Genomic DNA, 25,460 nt, shown 5'->3' with positions numbered 1-25,460 from the left:
TTAATAACTTTCAAATACACAATACAGTATTATTGTCTATAGTTATCATGCTGTAGGTTAATGCCTATTCATCTTATAACTGGAAGTTTGTACTCTTTGACCAATATCTCCTCCATTTCTCCCATTCCCCAGCCATTGGTAACCATCCCTCTGCTCCTTACTTCTATGAATTTTTTTTTTAATTTCATATATAACATACTATAAATATTAGACTTTTTCTGTCTGACCTTTTTCATTCAGTATGATGCCTTTAAGGTCCACCAATGTTGTTGTCAATGGCAGGGTTTCTTTCTTTCTCATGGTTGAATAATATTCCATTGTATATGTATTTCATACTTTCATTATCCATTTATCCATCAATAGACACTTCAGTTGTTTCCTTATTTTGACTATTATGAGTAATGCTGCTATGAGCATGAGGTGTAGATATTTGAGATCCTGCTTTCACTTCCTTCAGCTATATACCCAGAAGAGAGATTGTTGGATCATATGATAGCTTTATTTTTAAGTTTTTTAGGACTTTCCATACTGTCTTCCATAGTGGTATTCCAATTTACATTCCCACCAATTGTACACAAGCATTCCTTTTTCTCCACATCCTTGTTCTCTTTTGTCATTTTGCTAACAGTCATTCTATTAACCAAAGGGGTAAGGTGACATCTCATCATGTTTTTTTTTTTTTTTTTTTTTGTATTTCTGTGATTAGTGTTGGTGTACATCTTTTCATATATTGTTGGCCACTTGTATATATTCTTTGAAGAAATGTGTATTCAAATTATATGCTCACTTTTAATCAGGCTATTTGTTTGTTTGCTATTAAGCTACCATAGGACCCACAATCCCACTTATTTACCCAAAAGAATTGAAATCAGGATCTCAAAGAAATTAGTGCACTCCCGTGTTCACTGTAGCACCACTTGCAATAATCAAGATGTAGAATCAATGTAAATGTCCACTGATAGTTGAGTGGATAAAGAAAATATTGTAGATATTTACAATGTATTATCATCTAGTTTTATAAGGAAGATTATGCTATATGTGACAATATGGATGAACATTGAGGACATTATGGCAAATAAATTAAGCCAGTCATAGAAGGATGAATTCTGCATAATTCTACCAGTATGAAATATCTAAAATAGTCAAGCTCATAGAAGCAGAAAATAGAAGTCTAGAAGTTGCTTGAGGCTGGGGGAACATATGGGAAGTTGTTATACAATAGGTGTAAATGTTCAGTTATACAAGATGAATAACTTCTAGAGGTCTTGGGTGCAACACTACACCTATTGTTAACAAAACTGTATTATATACTTAAAAATGTGTGAAGAGTACAGATATCATATTAGCATTATTACCACAATTTTAAAAAATCATAGTAAAACAGAAATGCAATTTCAGAAGTCTTTATCAAATAATCATCTCATTGACCTTATTAGGGTCAGTCAATTCTATAATGTCAGATGTAAGACTGGGACCCAGAGAAGACATGGCAAGGGTAAAGGGCTAGATCCAGAATCATAGAATATTTAGTCATAGGAATTACACAACATCTCAGTTACTAACATATGGCCAAATAAATAAAACATTAGAAGTACTATCAACAATACAAGAATGGCTTGAGAGAATGATGCAAACCAGTTTGAGAACATTTTTCTTGCACTTGTCTAAGTTAGGAATGGGAGGAAAACTATACACTGACTTATATTTGCCTGATTTGTTGAATATAGGGAACTGCAAGTACACAGATAAAAAACATATCTATGAATGAGATAAGCACAGTACTGCTTACCTCTAAAGCAGGTAAGAGAAGCTCACTCTATTGTTGGATCTCAGCAAATTCATTTTGATATGAAAACATATTGCTTAGTTTTCTCATTTTAACAGAATCTCAATCTTCCCTAATAATGTATATTCAAATTTTGGGAAATGATTATATTTTTTATTAGCAAACAGACACAATACACTGTAGTCATTATTGTAATAAGAGTTTTGTATATTATATTCTAAGCATTATTTAAATTTTATTTACAAATTTTCTTAGCAGATGATTAGAGATGTCACTAATGTTCTAGAATTTGTAAAAGCAATAAACAACTGATACAATTTTAGTGTGATCAACTTCTTAAATCGGTTTTCATTGGAAAAATAATAGCTTTGTATTTTGAGACCTAACTGATTTAGTTTCCTTTATTAGAAGATATATTAGCGTGCTTTAGTTTTGCCCCTTTGTGTACAATTTCATTTCTATATCAAGGTTTATTTTTACTTAGTACAGCTAATCCTTGAACATTATATGGGTTAGGATAAAAATTTTTACTCTGTAGTAAAAATATTCCACCTATAACTTACGATCTTTCATATCTTTGGTTCCCCATTCACAGATTCAATGAATCTCTTATTGATTAGTACTATAGTAAGTATTAGGTCTTCCCTGTGGCTGAGAAGGTTAAAAATCTGCCTGCAATGCAGGAGACCAGGTTCGATCCCTGGGTTGGGAAGATCCCCTGGAGAAGGGAGTGGCTACCCAGTCTAGTGTTCTTGCCTGGAGGAGACTGAGGAGCCTGGCAGGATATAGTCCATGGGGTCACAAAGAGTCAGACATGACTGAGTGACTAACACTACAGAAATAGTAAGTATTTATTAAAAAAAAAATCTGCATTTAAGTGGATCTGTACAACTTCAACACATGTTGTTCAATGATCAACTGTAATTAGGAAAAAAAAATGAAGAAAGTTCTACTGGGTGTTGTTTTCTAACGGTTGGAGAAGAAATAAACAGTTAAATACTTTGCTCATTTAGATCTATAGATGATACCAAGACTAGTATTTAGCCTACCAACATTTTTATTTATTTATAGAAATCTATGCTATTCTGAAAATGAACAGAATCTAGCTCATTATAAAAACATACAAATAAAACATTAAAGGGAATTTGGAGGTAAAACATCCTTATACTCCATTCTCTGTCCCAAGCCAATGTATATACTCTTAATTTTTTTTCTGCCATTTTGATTTTGGTTTTTCTATATATCTTACATTATTTTTGTTACTCACTTCTATTGTTTTCTTCTTTGTCTAATTTTTAGTGCATATTTTTGATTCCCTGTCATTTCCTTTATAGTCTATATTTTTAGCTATTTCCTTGGGGGTTACTATAGGGTTACCAATAATATCTTAAACTAGTAATAAAATTTGTATTTTATGTCTTTTTCTCATAAAACCCTTTTCAGAGTTCAGATACTTTTGAAAGCCAATTTCATCTCACTCATAATGCTTCCTGAAATTATCTACATCTCTTTACCAGAGAGGACAGAGGATGAATGGATGAAAGGAGGGATGAGCATCCGAAGGAAGTAGAGAAGGAAAACTGATCAGATAAGAAGAAGCAAATAAACCTATCTTTACCTTCTGTTCTGGTAAAATCTTCCCAATACTCTTGTTATGTTCAGCAATTGTTAAGTAGATCATAGGAATATGGACTTAAATGACATCTGGATCTATGCACCTATCATCAATGTTGAGAAAAGTGCTGACATTATAAAGGTACTAAAGCAGAAATTGGAAATGGGAAATGAAATCTCTAAACATTGTATAAAGGCCATGATCTGATGAAGGCTCAAAGGTAGAAAAACACAAACTGGATAGTTATAGTATGAATCAGTCCAATGAAATAAAGAAATGCAAATCCATCCAAGACATTAGGGTGTCTACATATCTTTTCAGTTCTTCTGTCTTAAGATATCCTAATGCATGGTTAAATAGAATGGGAAGGGAGACAAAACTAAAGAACAAACAAAAAAAGTTATGATTTCTGCAGTAAGAATTTTCTTCTGGCCAAGAAAAATTAAATTGTTTTGCTAAATAATGTTTATTTTAGTCTTTATGTGTTTAGGTTTAACATCTTTGACTACATTTTCTGCTTCCTAACCTCATGTCCAAGGGCAAAGAAGAAGCTCCAATAAGACAATAGAAGGGGTGAAGTAGCATTTAGACTCAAACCACATACTCACAAGAGATTCTTGGAGGGCTCAAACAAAATCTTGTGTGCACCAGGACCCAGAGACCAAAAACGACTTAGCCAGACCTACCTTTGAGTGTTTGAGTGTCTCCTGCAGAAGTACAGGTCAGCAGTGGCCTGCCTGCAGCAGACCTGGGACACGCAGTGTGTGGCATAAGCCCTCTTGGAGGAGGTCACCATTAGCCCCACCATAGAACCACAAAGCAGACAACCCACAAATTGCAAAACAATTATATCAAAGAAATTCTTGCATTGTTAAGAAAGTTCTAAGACCCACAACAGATTTTCCAACCTGGGGATCTGGCAAAGGGATGGAGAATGCCCAGGGAATTTGACTTTGGAGGCTAGTGGGATTTAATTACAGAACTTCCACTGGACTGGGGGAAAAGACTCTTGGAAGGCACAAACAAAACCTTGTGCACACTAGCAGCCAGGAGAAAGGGGCAGTGTCACACAAAAGACTGAGCCAGACTTGCCTGTGAGTGTCCGGGAGTCTCTGGCAGAGGTGTGGCTCGACAGTGGCCTGCTGCGGTGTCAGGGGCACCAAATACAGCAGTGAGTGCGTTAGTTCCACATCACCTCTACCATAGTTTGGCCTCAGGCCAAACAATGGGGAAGGAACAACAGGTTGTTGTAAGGGAAACAGAGGCACCCATCAACAGAAAATTGGATTAAAGATTTACTGAGCATGGCTCCACCCATCAGAACAAGACCCAGATTCCCCCAGAGTCAGTCTCTCCCATAAGGAAGTTTCCACAAGCCTCTTATCCTTATCCATCAGAGGGCAGACACAATGAAAACTACAATCATAGAAAACTAACCAAACTGATCACATGGATCACAGCCTTGTCTAACTCAGTGAAACTATGAGTCATGCTGTGTAGGACCTCTCAAGACTGATGGGACATGTTGGAGAGTTCTGGCAAAACGTGGTCCACTGGAGAAGGGAATGGCAAACCACTTCAGCATTCTTGCCTTGAGAACCCCATGAAAAGTGTGAAAAGAAAAAAAGATATAACACTGAAACAGGAATTCCCAAGGCTGGTAGGTGACCAATATGGTACTGGAGAAGAGTGGAAAATAACTCCAGAAAGAGTGAAGAGATGGAGCCAAAAGAAACACAACACCCAGGTGTGGCTGTGACTGGTGATGGAAGAAAAGTCTGATGTTGTAAGAACAACAGAGCATAGGAACCTGGAATGTTAGGTCCATGCAAGGTAAATTGGAAGTGGTCAAACAGAAGGTGGAAAGAGGGAACATTGACATTTTATGAATCAGTGAACTAAAATGGACTGGAATGGGTGAATTTAATCCAGATGACCATTATATCTACTACTGAGGGCAAGAATCCCTTAGAAGAAATGGAGTAGCCCTCATAGTCAACAAAAGAGTCTGAAATGCAGTACTTGGGTACACTCTCAAAAATGACAGAATGATCTCTGTTCATTTCCAAGGGAAAACGTTAAATATCACAGTAATCCAAATCTATGCCCCAAACACTAATGCTGAAGAAGCTGAAGTTGAACTGTCCTATGATGACCTATAAGACTTCTACAAGTAACACTAGAAAAGGATGTCCATTTCATTATAGAAGACTGAAATGCAAAAGTAAGTCAGGAGATACTTGGGGTAACAGGCACGTTTGGTCTTGGAGTACAAAATAAAGCAAGGAAAAGGTTAACAGGGTTTGCCGAGAGAACACACTGGTCATAGCAACCATGTTCTAACAACATAAAAGACACCTCTACACATGGACATCTCCAGATGGTCAATACTGAAATCAGATTGATTATATTATTTGCAGCCAAAGATGGAGAAGCTCTAAACAGTCAGCAAAAACAAGACTGGGAGTTGACTGTGGCTCACATCATGAACTCCTTATTGCCAAATTCAGATTAAACTGAAGAAAGTGGAGGAAATAACTAGATCATTACCTAAATCAAATCTCTTATGATTATATAGTGAAAGTGACAAATAGAGTCAAGGGATTAGATCTGATAGACAGAGTGCCTGAAGAAATATAGGCAGAGGGTATGATATTGTACAGGAGGTTGTGATCAAAACCATATCTAAGAAAAGGAAATGCAAAAAGAAAAATGGTTGTATGAGGAGGCCTTACAAATAGCTGAGAAAAGAAGAGAAGCTAAAGGCAAAGGAGCAAAGGAAAGATGTGTCCATCTGAATGCAGAGTTCCAAAGAATATCAAAGAAAGAGAAGAAAGCCTTCCTAAGTGATCAATCCAAAGAACCAGGAAAATAATAGCATGGGAAAGATTAGAGATCTCCTCAAGAGAATTAGAGATATATACATATTGTGACCATACAAAGATGGTCACAATAAAGCACAGAAATGGTATGGATCTAACAGAAGCAGAAGATATTAAGAAGAGGTGGCAAGAATACACAGAAGAACTACACAAAAAAGGTCTTAATGACCCAGATACAATGACGATGTGATCACTCACCTATAGCCAGACATCTTGGATGCAAAGCCAGTGGGCTTTAGGAAGTAACACTATGAGCAAGGCTTGAGGAGGTGATGGAATTCCGGTTGAGGTATTTCAAATCCTAAAAGTTGATGTTGAGAGAGTGCTGCACTCAATATCTGGCAAATATGGAAAACTCAACAGTGGCCACAGGACTGGAAAATGTCAGTTTTCATTCCAATCCCAAAGAAAGGCAATGCCAATGAGTATTCAAACTACTGCACAATTGCACTCATCTCACACACTAGTAAAGTAATGCTTAACAGTATGTGAACTGAGAACTTTCAGATGTTCAAGCTGGTTTTAGAAAAGGCAGAGGGACCAGAAATCAAATGTCCAATATCTGCTGGATCATCGAAAATGCAAGAGAGTTCCAGAAAAATATCTACTTCTGCTTTATTTCCTTTGCCAAAGACTTTGATTGTGTGGAAAATAAAAAACTGTGAAAAATTCTTCAAGAGACCATCTTACCTGCTTACCATCTCACCAGACCATCTTACCTGCTCCTTGTGAAATCTGTATGCAAATCAAGAAGCAACAGATGAACAAGACATGGCACAGTGGGGCTAGTTCCAAATTGGGAAAGGACTACATCAAGGCTGTATATTGTCACCCTGCTTCTTTAACTTCTATGCAGAGTACATCATGTGAAAAGCCATGCTGGATGAAGCACAAGCTGGAATCAAGATTTCCAGGAGAAGTATCTATAACCTCTGATATGCAGATAATACCACCCTTATGATAGAAATCAAAGAGGAATTAAAGAATATCTTGAAGAAAGTAAAAGATGAGAGTGAAAAAAGCTGGCTTAAAACTCAACATTCAAAAACTAGGATCATGGCATCCAGTTCCATCACTTCATGGCAAAAGGATGGGCAAAATGGAGAGAGTGGAAGACTTTCTTTTCTTGTGCTCCAAAATCACTGCAGATGGTGACTGCAGCCATGAAATTAAAGGACACTTGCTCCTTGGAAGAAAAGTTATGATAAATCTAGACAGCATATGAACAAGGAATGAGATTACTTTGCCAACAAAAGTCCATCTAGTCAAAGCTCTGGCTTTTCAGTAGTCATGTACAGATATAAGAGTTGGACCATAAAGAAGGCTGAGCACTGAAAAATTGATGTTTATATTGTGGTACTGGAGAAGACTCTTGAGAGTCCCTTGGACTGAAAGGAGATTCAGCCAGTCAATACTAAAGAAAATCAGTCCTGAATAGTCAGCAGAAGGAATGATGCTGAAGTTGAAGTTCCAATACTTTGGCCACCTGATGCAAAAAGCCAATTCATTAAAAAAGACCCTGATGCAGGGAAAGATCTGAAGGCAGGAGGAGAAGGGGACGACAAAAGATGACATGGTTGGATGGCATCACTGACTCGATAGAGAGGAGTTTGGGCAAGCTTGCGGAGTTACTGTTGGACAGGGAAGCCTGGAGTGTTTCAGGCCCTGGGGCCCAAACAGTCAGACACGAATGAGCGACTGCATTGACTGCATTGAAGAAGAAAGACTGTGTCTCTGGCATCATATTCTATGTATAGTTTAGTTGCTGTACTTCCTTTTCACTCACTAAGCTGTGTGTGACTCTTTGCAACCCTATGGACTGCTGTATGCCAGGATTCCCTGTTCTTCACTCTCTCCCTGAATTTGCTCAATTTGCTTAAATTCGTGTTTTGTGAGACACTGAAACTATCTAACCATCTCATCCTCTGCCACTCCCTTTTCCTTTGGCCTTCAGTCTTTCCTAGCAAAAGAGAAGACTCTACACATGGACATCACCAGATGCTCAATACCGAAATCAGATTGACTATATTCTTCGCAGCCAAAGAAGGAGAAGCTCTATGAAGTCAGCAAAAACAAGACCGGGAGCTGACTGTGTTTCAGATCGTGAACTTCTTATGGCCAAATTCACACTTAAATTGAAAAAGTAGGGAAAACCACTAGACCATTCAGGTATGACCTAAATTAAATCCCCTATGAGTATACAGTGGAAGTGAGAAACAGATTTAAGGTATTAGATCTGATAGACAGAAGGCCTGAAAAATTATGGACAGATGTCATGGATCAAAGCCATCCCCAAGTAAGAGAAATGCAAAAAACAAAATGGTTGTCTGAGGAGGCCTTACAAATAGCTGAGAAAATAAGAGAAATGAAAAGCAAAGGAGGAAAGGAAAGATGTATCCATCTGAATGCAAAGTTCTAAAGAATAGTAAGGAGAGGTAAGAAAGCCTTACTCTGTGATCAGTGCAAGGAAATAGAAGGAAACAATAGAATGGGAAAGACTAGAGATCTCTTCAAGAAAATTAGAGACACCAAGGGAGGGAACATTTCATATAAAGATGGGCACAATAAAGGACAGAAATGGTATTGACCTGACAGAAGCAGAAGGTAAAAAAAGAGGTAGCAACAATACACAGAAGAGCTATACAAAAAAGATCTTCATGACACAGATAATCATGATGGTATGATCATGCACCTAGAGCCAGACATCCTGGAATGTGAAGTCAAGTGGGCCTTAGGAAGCATCACTGTGAACAAAGCTAGTGAAGGTGATGGAATTCCAGTTGAGCTGTATCAAATCCTAAAAGATGATGCTGTGAAAGTGATGCACTCAGTATGCCAGCAAACTTGGAGAACTCAGCAGTGGCCAAAGACTGGAAAAGGTCAGTTTTCATTCCAATCCCAAAGAAAGGCAATGCCAAAGAAGGTTCAAACTACTGCACAATTGCACTCATCTCATGTGCTAGTAAGTAATGCTCAAAATTCTCCAAGTCAGGCTTCAACAGTACGTGAACCGTGAACTTCCAGATGTTCAAGCTGGTTTTAGAAAAGGCAGAGGAAACAGAGATCAAATTGCCATCTGTTGCATCATCAAAAAAGCAAGAGAGTTGCAAAAAAAAAAAAAAAAAATCTACTTCTGCTTTATTGACTGTGGCAAAGCCTTTGACTGTGTGGATCACACAAACTGGAAAATGCTTAAAAGAGATGGGAGTACCAGACCACCAGATCTGCCTCTTGAGAAATCTGTGTGCAGGTCAGGATGCAGCAGTTATAACTGGACATGGAACAACAGACTTGTTCCAAATCAGGAAAGGAGTACATCAAGGCTGTATATTGTCACCCTGCTTATTTAACCTGTATGCAGAGTATATCATTAAAAATGCTGGGCTGGATGAAGCACAAGCTGGAATCAAGATTGCCAGGAGAAATATCAATAACCTCAGATATACAGATGACACCACCCTTATGACAGAAAGTGAAGAACTAAAGAGTCTCTTGATGAAAGTGAAAGAGGAGAGTGAAATATTGGTTTAACTCAACATTCAGAAAACTAAGATCATGGTACCTAGTCTCATCACTTCATGGCAAACAGATGGGGAAACAGTGGAATCACTGATAGATTTTATTCTTTTGGGGCTCCAAAATCACTACAGATTGCGACTACCACCATGATATCAAAAGATGTTTACTCCTTGAAAGAAAAATTATGAACAACATAGACAGCATATTAAAAAGCAGAGACATTACTTTGCCAACAAGGTCCATCTAGTCAAAGCTATGTTTTTTTCCAGTAGTCATGTATGGATGTGAGAGTTGGACTATAAAGAAAGCTGAGCACAGAAGAATTGATGCTTTTAAACTTTGATGTTGGAGAAGATTCTTGAGAGTCCCTTGAACTGCAAGCAGATCCATCTAGCCCATCCCAAAGCAAACCAGTCTTGACTATTCATTGGAAGGATTGATGCTGAAGCTAAACTCCAATACTTTGGCCACCAGATGAGTAGAACTGACTCATTTGAAGAGACCCTGATGCTGGGAAAGATTGAAGGCAGGAGGGGAAGGGGACAACAGAGGATTAAATGGTTGGATGGCATCACCAACTCAATGGACACGAGTTTGAACAAACTCTGGGAGTTGGTGATGGACAGGGAGGCCTGGCATGCTGCAGTCCATGTGGTCGCAAGAGTCAGACATGACTGAGAGACTGAATTGTACTTTCCCAGCATCGAGTTCTTTTCCACTGAGTCAGGTTTTCCTGTCAGTTGGCTAAAGTATTGGAACTTCAGCTTCAGCATCCATCCTTTCAAGGAATATCAAGATTGATTTCCTTTAGGCTTGACTGATTGTGTCTCCTGGAATCCAATGGACTCACAAGAGTCTTCTCCATCATCATAGTTCAAAAACATGAACTCTGTGGCTCTCAGTCTTCTTTATGGTCTAACTCTCACATCCGTATATGACTACTGGAAAAATCATAGCTTTGACTATATGGACCTTTGTCAGCAAAGTGATGTCTCTGCTTTTTAGTACTTGTTTTAATGCTGTCTGTTCCAGTTTGTGATTCATCCAGCTTTGTGTTTTGCATGATGTATTCTGCATATTAGTTAAATAAGCCTGGTGACAATATACAGCCTTTACAAACTCCTTTGTCAATTTTGAACCAGTCCACTTCTCCATTTTCAGTTCTGTTTCCTCTTGACTAACATATAGGTTCCTCAGGAGACAGATGAGGTGGTCTGGTACTCCCATCTCTTTAAGAATTTTCCAGTTTGCTGTGATCCACACAGTTAAAGGCTTTAGTGTAGTTAATGAAGCAAAGTAGTTGTCTTTTCTGGAATTCCTTTGCTTTCTCTATCATCCAGTAATGCTGGCAATTTAGTCTCTGGTTCCTCTGACTTTTATAAACCCAGATTGAACATATGGAATTTCTTGTTTCAGACACTGTTGAAACCTAACTTAAAGGACTTTCAGCATAACTAACTGGCACGTGAAATGAACAGAATTGCATCATACTTTGAATATTCTTTGGCATTGCCCTTCTTTGGGATTGGAATGAAAACTGGCCTTTTCCAGTCCTGTGGCCACTGTTCAGTTTTCCAATTTGCTGACATATTGAGTGTAGCATTTTAACAGCATCATATTTCAGGATTTTAAACAGCTCAGCTTGAATTCCATTTGTATAGTTTAGACAATAAATCATTGATTTTTCAAATGTAGTTTCAAAATATTATTATATAATTATTAAATTGTAGTTTTAAATGCCATTCCTTTTCAAAAATGATTTAATTGTATTTTTATTGACATATAAACTTATTTGAATAGTGCCATATTTCATATTTCCACAAGATGTGTATTTATTGTTGCCAGGCAAGTGAACAGGAACAACTAACATGTGATTTATCATGTGAAGCTCACACACAGACATTCAGAAAAGGAGATGGAATTTGGAGTTAGAAGAGTTGATTTTGAGTCATATATTTCAGACTGATATATCTGTGTTCTGGTAAGTAAATTGACCTTTGTAATACTCATTTTTTTCATTTCTTTATTTGCACAGAGCAATGACACATCTTACAAGGTTATAGTGAGGATAAAATACAATGTATAAAATAGTATCTTGTAAATTATATATTTCCATTGTTATTACTTAAGCAATTGCACATATTAAATTTTTAGCTGAAGTTTAGTTTCTTGCATCCACCAACCAACCCCAGCCAATGACAAATCTTAAAATATAGCCCTTTAAAATCAACTCTTCTTTAAGGGGCAAAAATATACATCTCCCCTGGTACCCACAAATAGGTCAGATATTGGACAATTCATTAATTTCAAACTGCATCTATGCCTTCAGAGAAATAAATAATCCAGAATTGTTTCTAAAACTATAAGGTAAACTCTATTATATTAAGTATTATAGTTTCTCATGTTAAGTCATCATCACTTATTCCTGTTAAAATTGAACCTTACAATTCAAAGATAAATTAATCAGGTGTCAAATCATGGCCACACTGGTGTTTTTAAACAAGTCTTTTTAGTGCCAGAAAGATTTAAAATTACCATAAAATGACATTATGTCCTGATTCAATGTTCTTCTTATTTTGTAAGTCTCTACTAATTCAAAGTCATTTTAGGGAAGTTTTTAATTTATGGAATATTTGAAGAAGCAAACTTTATTTTTTTTCAGTGTTAGTTGTTACTATTAGAGGCCAAATGAGGGGGAGGTAGAGATGGAGGGAAGACAAGGAGGTATACAGTGACTTTAAATACAATTGCTGTTACTATATCACCTTTATATAAATATAAGAAAATTCTACCATCCCTCCCTCTCTGAGTCTGTCTCCTCATTTTCTGAGTGCAGATAATACTAGATGACATACAAAATTTGAAAACAGTTGAGGGGAAGATCAGAAAGCAGAATGGCAAATTAAGTTACCAAAGGGGCCTTTAGTGAACTTCCACTAACCTTCAGAATAAATCCCAGGTACTAAGGTCCAGGAAACTACGTGACTCAAATTTCCTCCCCAGCTAATCCCTTCTGACTCACATACTCACATAGGTTTTCACAACTGGTGTTCAAGAGGCACTTAATAGTGCACCTCATGTATGGCAAAAACCACCACAATATTGTAAAGTAATTAGCCTCCAATTAAAATAAAAAAAAAATAGTGCCCCTCAGCACTGATCTCCAAATGAACTTCATCAGAAGGGTGCAAACTTCCAATTACAGATGAGCAAGTGCTAGGGATGTGATGTACAGAATAGTGAGTGTAACTTAATAGTGTGTACTATACACTTGAAAGTTGCTTAGAAATCTTAAACGTTCAACACACACACACACAAACATCTGTAGATGGTAACTGTGCAAGGTAAAGAATTTGTTAATTGGCCTTATTGTGGTTAACAGTTTGCAATATATATGTGTATCAAATTATCACATTGTACACCAACCTTGTACAATATTACATGTCAAATATATCTCAATAAAGCTGGCAAAAAAAAAAAAAAAAAGAAGAGCTACCTTGGGGGAGGAGGCAGTTACCAAGGTGATAAAATCAAACTCATCAGGGCTGGGGCTTGGATATTTGCATTTGAAAACTGTTCACATGATTCTTATGTTCTTAATATTCAATAATTTTTTTTCTTTTCTTTTTCTTCAGTAGAGGAAGGTAACTAATGTGAGCTAACTCTCCACATTAATCTCAGCCTGGTTTACTTCTGTGCTTCAGTGTCCCTTTTCTTGCCAATAATTGGCATTTTTTTTGAAACAGGTAAACTAATTCTAAAAATCAGCTTCAGCTCATTTAACAGTATAATTTATTTTCTAATTTTAAAAAAATTTTAAAACTGATGTATAGATGATAACATTACATTATTATTTTCAACTGCACAACACAGTGCAATTGAAAATTTTATAGATTCAAAATTTTAATTTTAATTTAATTAAATTTTAATTCAAAATTTTACAGGTTCAAAATTTTATAAATTATAGTCCATTTAAAGTTATTATAAAAGATCGGCTATATTCCTTATGCTGTTCAATGTATATTATTTTTCCTTAGGAAACTTGTTATTTTGAACTAACTTTAGATTTATAAGAAAGTTGCAAAATAGTTTTAAAAAGTTTCCTTATATCCCTCAACTGGCTTCCCCTAATTTTTCAACATTCTTTTTTTGTTGTTTTGTTATTGTTTTTCAATTTTTACAATGTTGTATTGGCTCCTGCCACAGACCAACATGAATCAGTCATAATTATACATATTCCCACTCCCTCTAGAGCTTCCCTCCACTCCCCTGCCCCCATCTCACCCCTCTAGGTCATCACAGAGCACCTGACTGGGCTCCCTGAGTTACACAGCGACATCTCAGCAGCCATTCATTCTACACATGGTAGTGTATGTATGTTGATGCTACTTTTTCCATCCATCCTGCTCTCTCCCTCCCACACTATGTCCCTTTCTGTTGTGCTACTTTCTCCATCCCTCCTTCTTTCTCCCTCCCAGACTGTGTTCATTCTCTGCATCTGTGTCTCCATTCTTTCCCTGCAAATGGGTTTATCAACACGATTTTTTCTAGATTCTATATATATGCCTTGATATACAATATTTATTTTTCTCTTTCTGACTTACTTCACTGTGTATAACAGGTTCTAGGTTTGTCCACCTCATTAGAATTGACTAAAATTTATTTTTTTTATGGCAGAGTAACATCCCATCTTATATATCCATCTCATATATGTACCACATTTTCTTTATCCATTTACCTGTCTATGGACATCTAGGTTGCTTCCATGTCCTGGCTATTGTAAACAGTGCTGCAGTGAAACTTGGAGTACATGTGTCTTTTAGAATTGTGGTTTTCTTAGGATATATGCTAAGTTGTGTGATTAAGCAATCTCCATACTGTTCTCCATAATGGATATATCAGTTTACATTCCCACCAACAGTATAGGAGGGTTCCCTTTTCTCTACATGTTCTCTGGCATTTATTGCTTATAGATTTTTTTTTTTTTTTTTGATGATGGCCATTCTGACTGGTGTGAGGTAGTATCTCATTGTAGTTTTGATTTGCATTTCTCTAACAGTTAGTGATGTTGAGCATCTTTTCATGTGTTTATTGGCCATCTGCTTGTCTTCTTTAGGGAAATGTCTGTTTAAGTCTTCTGCCCATTATTTGTTTGGGCTTTTTGTTTTCCTGATATTGAGTTGCATGAGCCACTTATATATTCTGGATACTAATCTTTTATCAGTGGTTTCATTTGCTATTATTTTCTACCATTCTAGGGGTTGTCTTTTAATCTTGTTTATTGTTTCTTTTGCTATACAAAACATTTTAAGTTTAATTAAATCCCATTTGTTTATTTTTGGTTTTATTTCCATTGCTCTATGAGGTGGATCAAAGAGGATCTTACTGTGATTTATGTCAAGGAGTATACTGCTTATGTTTTCCTCTAAGAGATTTATAGTTTCTGGCCTTACATTTAAGTATTTAATCCATTTTGAGTTTATTTTTTGATTGGTGTTTGGAAGTGTTCCAGTTTCATTCTTTTACATGTGGCTGTAAAGTTTTCCCAGCACCATTTATTGAAGAAGCTATCTTTTCTCTGTTGTATACTGTCATCTCCTTTGTCAAAGATAAGTCATCCCTTTATGCATGGGCTTTTGTTTGGGGTTTCAATTTTATTCCATTGGTCCATATTTCTGCTTTTGTGCCAGTACCATACTAGCTTGATGACTGTAGCTTTGTAGTATTGTCTGAAGTCAGCTTTGTAGTATTGTCTGAAGTCAGGAAGGTTGATACTTTCAGCTCTATTTTTCTTTCTCAAGATAACTTTGGCTATTCGGGGTCTTTTGTGTTTCCATGCAAATTGTGAAATTTTTTGTCCTAATTCTGTGAAAAACACCACTGGTGGTTTGACAGGGATTGCATTGAATCAGTAGCTTGCTTTGGGTAACAGAGTTGACTTCCAGTCCAGAACGTGGTATATCTCTCCATCTGTTTGTGTCATCTTTGACTTCTTTCATCAGTATCTTATAGCTTTCTGCATACAGCTCTTGTCTCTTTAGGTAGGGTAATTCCTAGGTACTTTATTATTTATGCTGATATGGTGAATGAAATTGTTTCCTTAATTTCCCTTTCTGATTTTTCATTGTTAGTGTATAGGAATGCAAAGGATTTCCGTGTATTAATTTTATATCCTGAAACTTTACTACATTCATTGATGAGCTCTAGTAATTTTCTGTTGGAATATTTAGCATTTTCTATATGTAGGACAAAGAAGCATTATTTTAATGGGCTTTTAAATTTCCAGGAATATAAAAATCTAATACCAAGTTTTTTCTTTCACATCTAGAAATAATAATCTTAAAATGTTTCCCCACAGAAACCAAGTTATAAAAGAACACAAACATCACAATTCCTTATAATTTAAGAGTTACCTGCCACACAATTAGGTGGAAAGTGAAATCATTTATCCAAGCAAATCAATGGAAATACAACCAAGAAATGTTATTATCATGACTTGTTTTTGGAAATGAAGTTATTTGTGAACAGAGGTTCAACTCCTCTCTCTTCCCCATCATCCAAAGTAATGTTTGGCTCATTGTTTTGGTCCTTAATGAATATTAACTTAATAAAGAGAAAGGACTTCCCAGGTGTTGCTGTGGCAAAGAATTCACCTGCCAACCCAGGAAATGCAGGGGATGCATGTTCAATCCCTGGGTTGGGAAGAACCCCTGGAGAAGGAAATGGCAACCCACTTGAGTATTCTTGCCTGGAAAATTCCATGGACAGAAGAGCCTGGCAGGCTACAGTCCATGGGCTCACAAGGAGTCAGATATGACTGAGTGCACACACACATATAAAGAAAAAAATAAATAACTTTGGACTTGTACTTTCAAAGAAGATTAAAGCTGTGCTGGCTTTATAACTAAAACATGGTAATCAGGATACATTTTGAGAGGATAAAGCAGAATGGAAGAATGTCATAAAGAGTACTAAAATTAATTTCACTTCTTTCTAATAACTTAGTAAAGGTAAACAGGACAGAGCTAAGAAGGCCAATCCATTTCTCTCTATCTGGCACTCTTCTATCTCTTTCCTCCTTTCAGTAACTCTTTCTTACTTAAGAAGTGTCCTCATTTCTGCAGACACTTAGAAAGCCTGTCAGAACTAGAGAGAAAGAAGTCACTTAGAACAACAATGCATATAACTGCATCTGCAAGTCCAGTTTTTATCAGTGGGATTGATAACAAGTTCTAAGGACCACAGAAGGCTTGTCAGACTACTAGAACAGCTAAGTTGATATTTTAAAAGTCTTATGAAAGAGCAAGGGTCCTGTAACATGGTCAGTGATCTGTAGGCAAAATTGATAATTCTGGTTTCAGGAGTTCTCAGTACAGGTTACTTAGAAAAATCTCAGACTGCAGAGTCAGCTACATTTTTGACAGCAAAAGCACGTGTTTAGAAGGAAAAACTCTTGGATCTTCATCACTTCTTTTTCTGGTAGACAGATTTCAGTGCCTTTTATCTTCTTTTATTTTTAAAGGGCACTGGGATAGGAGTTGCTCCAGCTCCAACAGGTAAAGCTTTGACTTACAGACTCCCATAATGATGTCAGTTATGGTAGGTGAGAAAAAATATTTCCTTCCCAGATTATTTTTTCCACTCTAGTCTGCTTTTTGACTATATTTGGTAGATATTTCTCAGTGAATTTCAAGTGCAACAGGAGAATATTTAAACAAAGGCATTTTATTCTGCAATTATGAAGGTCAGTTAAATGCTTAAAGATGTAAAAAACTAAGAAAAAGCAAGGTATGAATAGAAACATGTACCTACTCTTTGTAAGTTTGTTTTTCTTTGAGGGCAAAATGATGAGAAAGGCTAATGAAAGCATCATTTCTTTCATGATAAAGTTCTTAGGAGAGAAGAACAATAAAGATAATATGTTTAATCCAACTGAACCTTTAAATATATATCATTTTACCATATGTTTCATGTATATAATCTTACATTTTAAACTATGGATTTTATTAAAGTATGTGCACAGTACCCAAATTTTTAAAGAAAAACAGTCCTTTTCATTTCTCACTGTCAAATCTCACTCCTAAATGGTAACTAGTATTAATAATTTGAAGTGTTCTCTTTTTGATATTTAAAGTATATGCAGTAAGTTAATTCATTTTGGTAACTACATTGATATGAGTTATTGAATCAATTCATATTTGAAAATGTTTGAGCTACACAATTTTTCCTGGAATAAACAATGCTGAAATTAAAACTTTAGAGTTTGAAGTGCCATAAGAGAATATCTTGCCTGATGCCCTATCTTTACACTAGTAAGATACTATCACAAGGAATGAAAAGCCCGAAAGTGCTAAGGAATTCTCTTAACAGATAGTGTTGTGGTTAGTATCAGTCTGGTTAAGACACAGTGACACAGTCCAAATCCTACTAATCCAAATCTTTCTGAAAGAATACTTTTAAATGAAAATAATGCATGTTTAATTTTTAAACTTTTAAATAGTACAGCTCCCCAACTCCCAAACTCAATTTACTTTCAATTTCACAGGTTATAAACTCCAGACAACTAGCAGCAATTGGCAGGCATTCTGTTGAAATTAGAAAGTAAGAAAATCTTCTGTTTTAGATTCCAGTTTCTCTATATTTCCTCTAAATTTTGCAAAGGACTTATTATCAATCCTGACTGTTAAAAGAAATGTGAACCTAAATTATGATTCATATTGTTTTCCCTAGGGTAACACTTTTGCTTAAGAAATAGTATTTTAGCAGAAACTTGGTCCTTATGTATAGCTAACTACAGTGGCCATTTTAATTCTGGTTATATGCTGTATTTCCAAAATTTTATGAATATATAGCTTGTGCTTTGATAATATTATGTGTCTTGTTACTTTTCTAGAATATTCCAACATTAAAATCACTGAAAGAACTAACAGTTTCTACTGGAGGACAACCACAACTGGAAAAAGAAAAAATTCCCAATGGGTTTCCCTGGTGGCTCAGACATTAAAAAATCTGCCCTGCAAGGTGGTAGACCCAGGTTCAATCCTGGATCAGGAAGATCCCCTGGAGAAGGGAGTGGATATCTACTCTAGTATTCTTTCCTGGAGAATTCCATGGACAAAGAAGCCTGGTGGGCTATAGTCCATGGGGTCTGTGGTGTCCGTGGGGTTGCAAGGAGCCAGATACGACTGAGAAATTAATACTCTAACTTTCACTTCAAACTCCAATAAGAAACTGAAATTTTTCTGGCATAATTAAATATAATAACATAAAGTATAGAGATGTCAAGTATATTTTAGGGCTATGGTATTTCACTTATGAAGTGGACGGGAATTATTTTGAGTTTTTTTTTTTTTTCTTCTGTATGTTGTAGTTGCTGTTTTGAGTTTCTAATGCATATTACATAAGCTTACTTGAATTTGTTCAGACAGCAAATTTGTGCTCACTAAAATGGAGTACAACATGATTAAAGACTAGAATAATGGTGTGAAAACATGTAGGCTGAGATCCTATAATTCTTTGGATACCCTTCATTTGATACACAAAGAAGGATCCGTGATTGACTGAATAGGCTGTTAAGTTCTTTGGATAGAGAAGAGAACCGACTACTTCAAGAAAAGCACTAACAATAAAACACAGAAGAAGTGTCACAGCTAACTTCTCCTTTGTAGCATACCATCAAAAGAGCCCAGCAATATACAGCTTTGAAGATATTAAAATGTATATTTATCAAGAGTGTAAAAATAATTGATTTTGGATCAAATGGCCATCTGATTCCTTTCTCCATGAATTTTAATGAAATAAGTAGAAATGTGCAAACTCTTAGATGACCAGGGCATTCTTCCTTACCGTTTTCTCTTTTTCTTTGATTCTGCTCTTTGTATTTTCTGGAAAATTATTATTATTATTATTTGGCCCATGATTCCAGAAAGATAAGATGGTCTTACAGTTTATACTTTGCCTGGGAAAGCCAGGGTTCCAGGTTCTGAAATTGTCACTAGTGCGAACATTAGTTCAGGAAGGACAGGTAGAGTTTGAATTCAAATTACTTAAGATTTCAAAGTAGTCCCTTTTCTAAACATTATTTATATGAATATGCTTCCCTGTGGAAGATCAAGGAATAGTAGGTAACTAGCTGAGAACCAGAATCAAGGAATCAAGGTCCTGTACTCTAAAATAAAACTGAATTTAAATAAAAATGTATAAGCAGAATTTAAATAAAAATTATTTCCACCCAGTAAATTAAAAAATGTTTAAAATATTAAGATAAAATCTGAAAAAATCTGAAACATGGCATTAAAAATAAAATATCCAAAAATATAACAGAAGGTCTGTGGAGAAATTCATATCAAAGTTTTGAGATATTTATTATTTAAGTTTTAAAATACATATTTTTAGATTAAAAGAGAACTATAAACAAAAAGAATGCCATAAACAATACCACTTTATAATTATCTTACAAAAAAGAGATCATTTTAGTATAGTATACAGCATTTTTTAATGTTTCAACTTCCAAGTGTATTGTCTGTTTTCCCAGATACTGAAAAATATAAGTGAACATTACTGCAGGTCCTTTTATTGCTTTTGCTGGATGCTGGGTCAAAAATTATTTTTTAATTTCAAATTTTGAAAAAAAAAATAATAAACTCCCCCAATAGAAAATTTAAAAAATGATTTCATAATGATTTTGATACAACATTTTAGGGAAATATGTGGATGTACATAAATTAAAAAATTAAGTTATGCTTTTCATTCAGAATTTTTGTCCTCTCATGTAACTGGACCTTTTCTTACATTAAAACTCCCATTTCAATGCAAAATTCCCAGCTGTCAGTTAATTGTTATTTTACAGCTTAAAATGAAAAAAAGAAAAAAAGGTGGAATCTATTAAGTGAGTACCCAAACTTTATGATTCTGTGCTGTTGATTTTTACCCAATTTTGCAGGTACTGCTTATTTCTTTAATGCTTATAAAGAACCCAATTTAGAGTGAATTAGTAATAGTGACAAAAACATGATAACAGGGTTTCTTAGGGATTCTCACAAGCCTCTAACAATTTTGAGAAATACATTTTTAAAGAATATAGGTTATATTTTTCAAAAGTATACATTTTATCGTTATAGAATTAGACAAAAGAATGCAAACATATCAGTGAAAAATACACCATCTCTTCTAGTTGATAATTCTAAATCTGTTTGTCTCTAAGTGTCAAAAAATGCTAGCACTGGATTTTATAAACATCAAAGAAAAACTTATGACACTTAGAGTAAAAATTAAATGAATTTATCTGGTAATAAATACACTAAATTACAAAATAAAATAAGATCATAAATGTAGGGAAAAGACAAAATTATCAATATTTTCAGAAAATAGCCTCATACACATCAAAAAGACAAGAGAATAAAGAGAAACAGAATAGAACTACAAAAACAACTCAAGGAATTGGAGTGTGATAAAATAAAATTAGAAAATCAATAGTACACACCAGGAAAAATTTTTTTTTGAAAAGTAGAGTGAAAACACAATATGAGGTGAAAGTTATATAAATACATAGGAATAATCTTAATAAGAAGGTGGTAAATCTAGATTAACTTCTAAGAAACTTCAGTGAGAGATAGGAAAGACTAGAATATATTGAGTTGCACACTATAATTCAAGATAAGATGACTAAAAGCTGTTATTTTTTCCTAAAATAAATTTATGTTTTATGCACATCTAAGTAATCCTTAAAAGGATATATATTATAGCTCACAAATTTACTCTAAAGTCCATTTAAAAAATATATTGATTTTAAGATACACAAATTTTCATATGTTAAAAACTCTTAAGATTGGACTGTGTTTTATAATTCATGAGGCTTTCCTGATGGCTCAGTCGGTAAAGAATTTGCCTGCAATGCAGGAGACCCTGGTTTGATTGCTGGGTTTGGAAGATCCCCTGGAGAAGGGAGAGGCTACCACTCCAGTAAACTTGGGCTTCCTTTGTGGCTCAGCTGGTAGAGAATCCCCTGCAATCTGAGAAACTTGGGTTTGATGCTTGGGCTGGGAAGGTCCCCTGGGAAAGGGAAAGGTTACCAACTCCAGTATTCTGTCCTGGAAAATTCCATGGACTGTACAGTCCATAGGGTCACAAAGAGTTGGACATGACTGTGTGATTTTCACTTCACTTTACAACTGATGGACTGTTATAATTTAAAAGATATATTTTCTCTTATTTTTACATAATATAAAATCTTGTATTATAAATTATAGTATCTCATATGATGGGGTATCATCATCAAGAACTATGGTATCCTCAAGAATTATGGATGGAGGTTCCTGACATTGTACAGGAGGCAGTGATCAAGACATCCCCAAAAAAAGATATGCAAAAAGCAAAATGGTTGTCTGAGGAAGCCTTACAAATAGGTGAGAAAAGAAGAGAAGTGAAAGGCAAAGGAGAAAAGAAAAGATATACCCATTTGAATCCAGACTTCCAAAAAATAGCAAGGAGAGATAAGAAAGCCTTCCTCAGTCATCACTGCAAAGAAATAGAGGAAGACAATAGAATGAGAAAGATTAAGGATCTCTTCCAGAAAATTAGAGATACCAAGGGAGGGAATGTTTCATGCAAACATGGGCACAATAAAGGATAAAAATGGTGTGATCACCTAAGAGAAGCAGAAGATATTAAGAAGAGGTGGAAAGAAAACACAGAAGAGTTATACAAAAAAGATCATGACCCAGATAATCAGGATGGTGTGATCACTCACCTAAAGCCAGAAATCCTGGAATGTGAAGTCAAGGGGCCTTAGGAAGCATCACTACAAACAAAGCTAGTGGACGTGATGGAATTGCAATGGAGCTACTTCGAATCCTAAAGGATAATGCTGTGAAAGTGCTGCATTCAATATGCCAGCACGTTTGGAAGACTCAGAAGTGGACACAGGATTGGAAAATATCTGTTTTAATTACAATCCCAAAAAAGGCAATGCCAAAGAATGCTCAAACTACTGCAGAATTGCACTCATCTCACATGCTAGTAAAGTAATGCTCAAAATTCTTCAAGTCAGGATTCAACAATATGTGAACTGTGAACGTCCAGATGTTCAACCTGGATTTAGAAAAGGCAGAGGAACCAGAGATCACACTGCCAACATCTGTTGGATCATCGAAAAAGCAACAGAGTTCCAGAAAAATATCTACTTCTGCTTTATTGACTATACCAAAGCCTTTGACTCTGTAGATCACAGCAAACTATGGGAAACTCTTAAAGAGATGGGAATACCAGGCCACCTGACCTGCCTCCTAAGAAATCTGTATGTAGGTCCAGAAGCAACAGTTAGAACTGGACATGGAACAACAAACTGCTTCCAAATTGGGAAAGGAGCATGCCAAGGTTGTATATTGTCACACTGCTTATTTAACTTATATGCAGAGTACAACATGAGAAATGCCAGGCTGGAAGAAGCACAAGCTGATATCAATATTGCTAGAGGAAATATCCATAACTTCAAATAGGCCAATGGCACCAACCTTATGGCAGAAAGCAAAGAACAGCTTCATCTTCTTGATGAAGAAGAGCCTCTTTATGAAAGTGAAATAGGAGAGTGAAAAAGTTGGCTTAACACTCAACATTCAGAAAGCTAAGATCATGGCACCTGGTCCCATCACTTCATGGCTCATAGTTGGGGAAACAATGGAAATTGTGAAAGACTTCATGTTTTTGGGCTCCAAAATCACTGCAGATGGTGACTGCAGCCATGAAATTAAAACAAAACAAAACAAAAAACACTTGATCCTTGGAAGAAAAGCTATTACCAATCTAGACAGCATGTTAAAAAGTAGAGACATTACTTTGCCAACAAAAGTTCGTCTAGTGAAAGCTACGGTTTTTCCAGTAGTCATGTATGGATGTGAAAGTTGGACTATAAAGAAAGCTGAGCACCAAAGAATTGATGCTTTTGAATTGTGGTGTTGGAGAAGACTCTTGAGAGTCCCTTGAACTGCAAGGAGATCCAACCAGTCCATCCTAAAAGAAATCAGTCCTGAATATTCATTAGAAGGACTGATGTTGAAGCTGAAACACCAATACTTTGGCCACCTGATTTGAAAGAACTGACTCATTGTAAAAGACCCTGATGCTGGGAAAGATTGAGGGCAGGAGGAGAAGGGGACAACAAAGGGTGAGATGGCTGGGTGGTATCACCAAACCAATGGACTAGGAGTTTGAGTAAGCTTTAGGAGTTGATGTAGGACAGGGAAGCCAGGCATGCTTCAGTCCATGGGGTCACAAAGAGTCGGACACAACTGAGCGACTGAACTGAACTAAGGATGGGGTATACAAATATACTACAAAGTTAATTTGAAAATGCTTCTTAAGAAGAAAACTATTGGATAAGAATAGTGAGAGTAAGATCACTATTAAAAATTATGAAACAAATATTAAAACAAGTGGCTACAGTGTTCTAGACAGAATACAAAAACAGTATTAAGATATATGTAAGGATTTTAAGCCTAATAAAAAACAGCATTATAAACTAACTGGAGAAGGAAGGGTTATTCTATAAAATGTGGTCACTCACTGAGAGTCAGACATCCTGGAGTGTTGAGGTAAGTGGCCTTAAAGAAGCATTTCTGCAAACAAAGCTAGTGGAGGTGATAGAATAGTCAAGCTATTTCAAATCCTAAAAGATAATGTTATAGTGCTGCACTCAACATGGCAGCAAATTTTGAAAACTCAGCAATGGCCAAAGGACTGACAAAGGTCAGTTTTCATTCCAATCCCAAAAAGTGCAATGCCAAAGAATGTTCAAGCTACTTTACAATTGCACTCATTTCACAAACTGGCAAAGTAATGCTCAAAGTCCTTTAAACTAGGCTTCAACAGTACATGAACTGAGAACTTCCAGATGTACAAGCTGGATTTAGAAAAGACAGAGGAATCAGAAGTCCAATTGCCAACATCTGTTGGATCATAGAAAAAGAAAAAACTCCAGAAAAACATCTACTACTGCTTCATTGACTATGGGAAAGGCTTTGACTGTGTGGATCATAATAATGTGTGAAAAATCCTTAAAGAGATGGGAAAACCAGACCACATTATCTGTATCCTGCAAAACCAGCATGCAGGTCAAGAAGCAACAGTTAGAACCAGACATGGAGCAACAGACTGGTTCAAAATTTGTAAAGGAGTACATCAAAGTTGTATATCGTCACCCTGCTTATTTAACTTGTATGCAGGGTACATCATACAAAACGCCAAACTGGATGAAACACAAGCTGGAATTAAGATGGCCAGAAGAAATATCAACAACCTCAGATATGCAGATGATACCCAATGGCAGAAACTGAAGAGGAACTGAAGAACCTCTTGACAATAAAATTAGTTATAATTGTTTTTATAGAAAAATTGGTTACAGTTATGATTGTTAAGCAGACATTATTTCAGAAGGACTCAATGCAAATAAGTCTTATGATAAAAGCTTGGCTGTGGTCAGGTGTTTTATAACAAGAGTTTCAATATATTTCAGGAGTAATTGTAGAATATTCAAACATTTCACAAACATGTTTGGACCCAGGTTCTACAGCCTTGTGCTTCTTCTCAGTCTGGTGGTATCTTTCAGTAAAATATTTTAATACATTTATTTCAAGTGACAGCTTTTCTGTGTTGTCATTAACAT

The sequence above is a fragment of the Odocoileus virginianus genome, chromosome 31 (assembly GCF_023699985.2).
Source record: "Odocoileus virginianus isolate 20LAN1187 ecotype Illinois chromosome 31, Ovbor_1.2, whole genome shotgun sequence".
Classification (NCBI taxonomy): Eukaryota; Metazoa; Chordata; class Mammalia; order Artiodactyla; family Cervidae; genus Odocoileus; species Odocoileus virginianus.
This window is presented reverse-complemented; position numbering follows the sequence as displayed.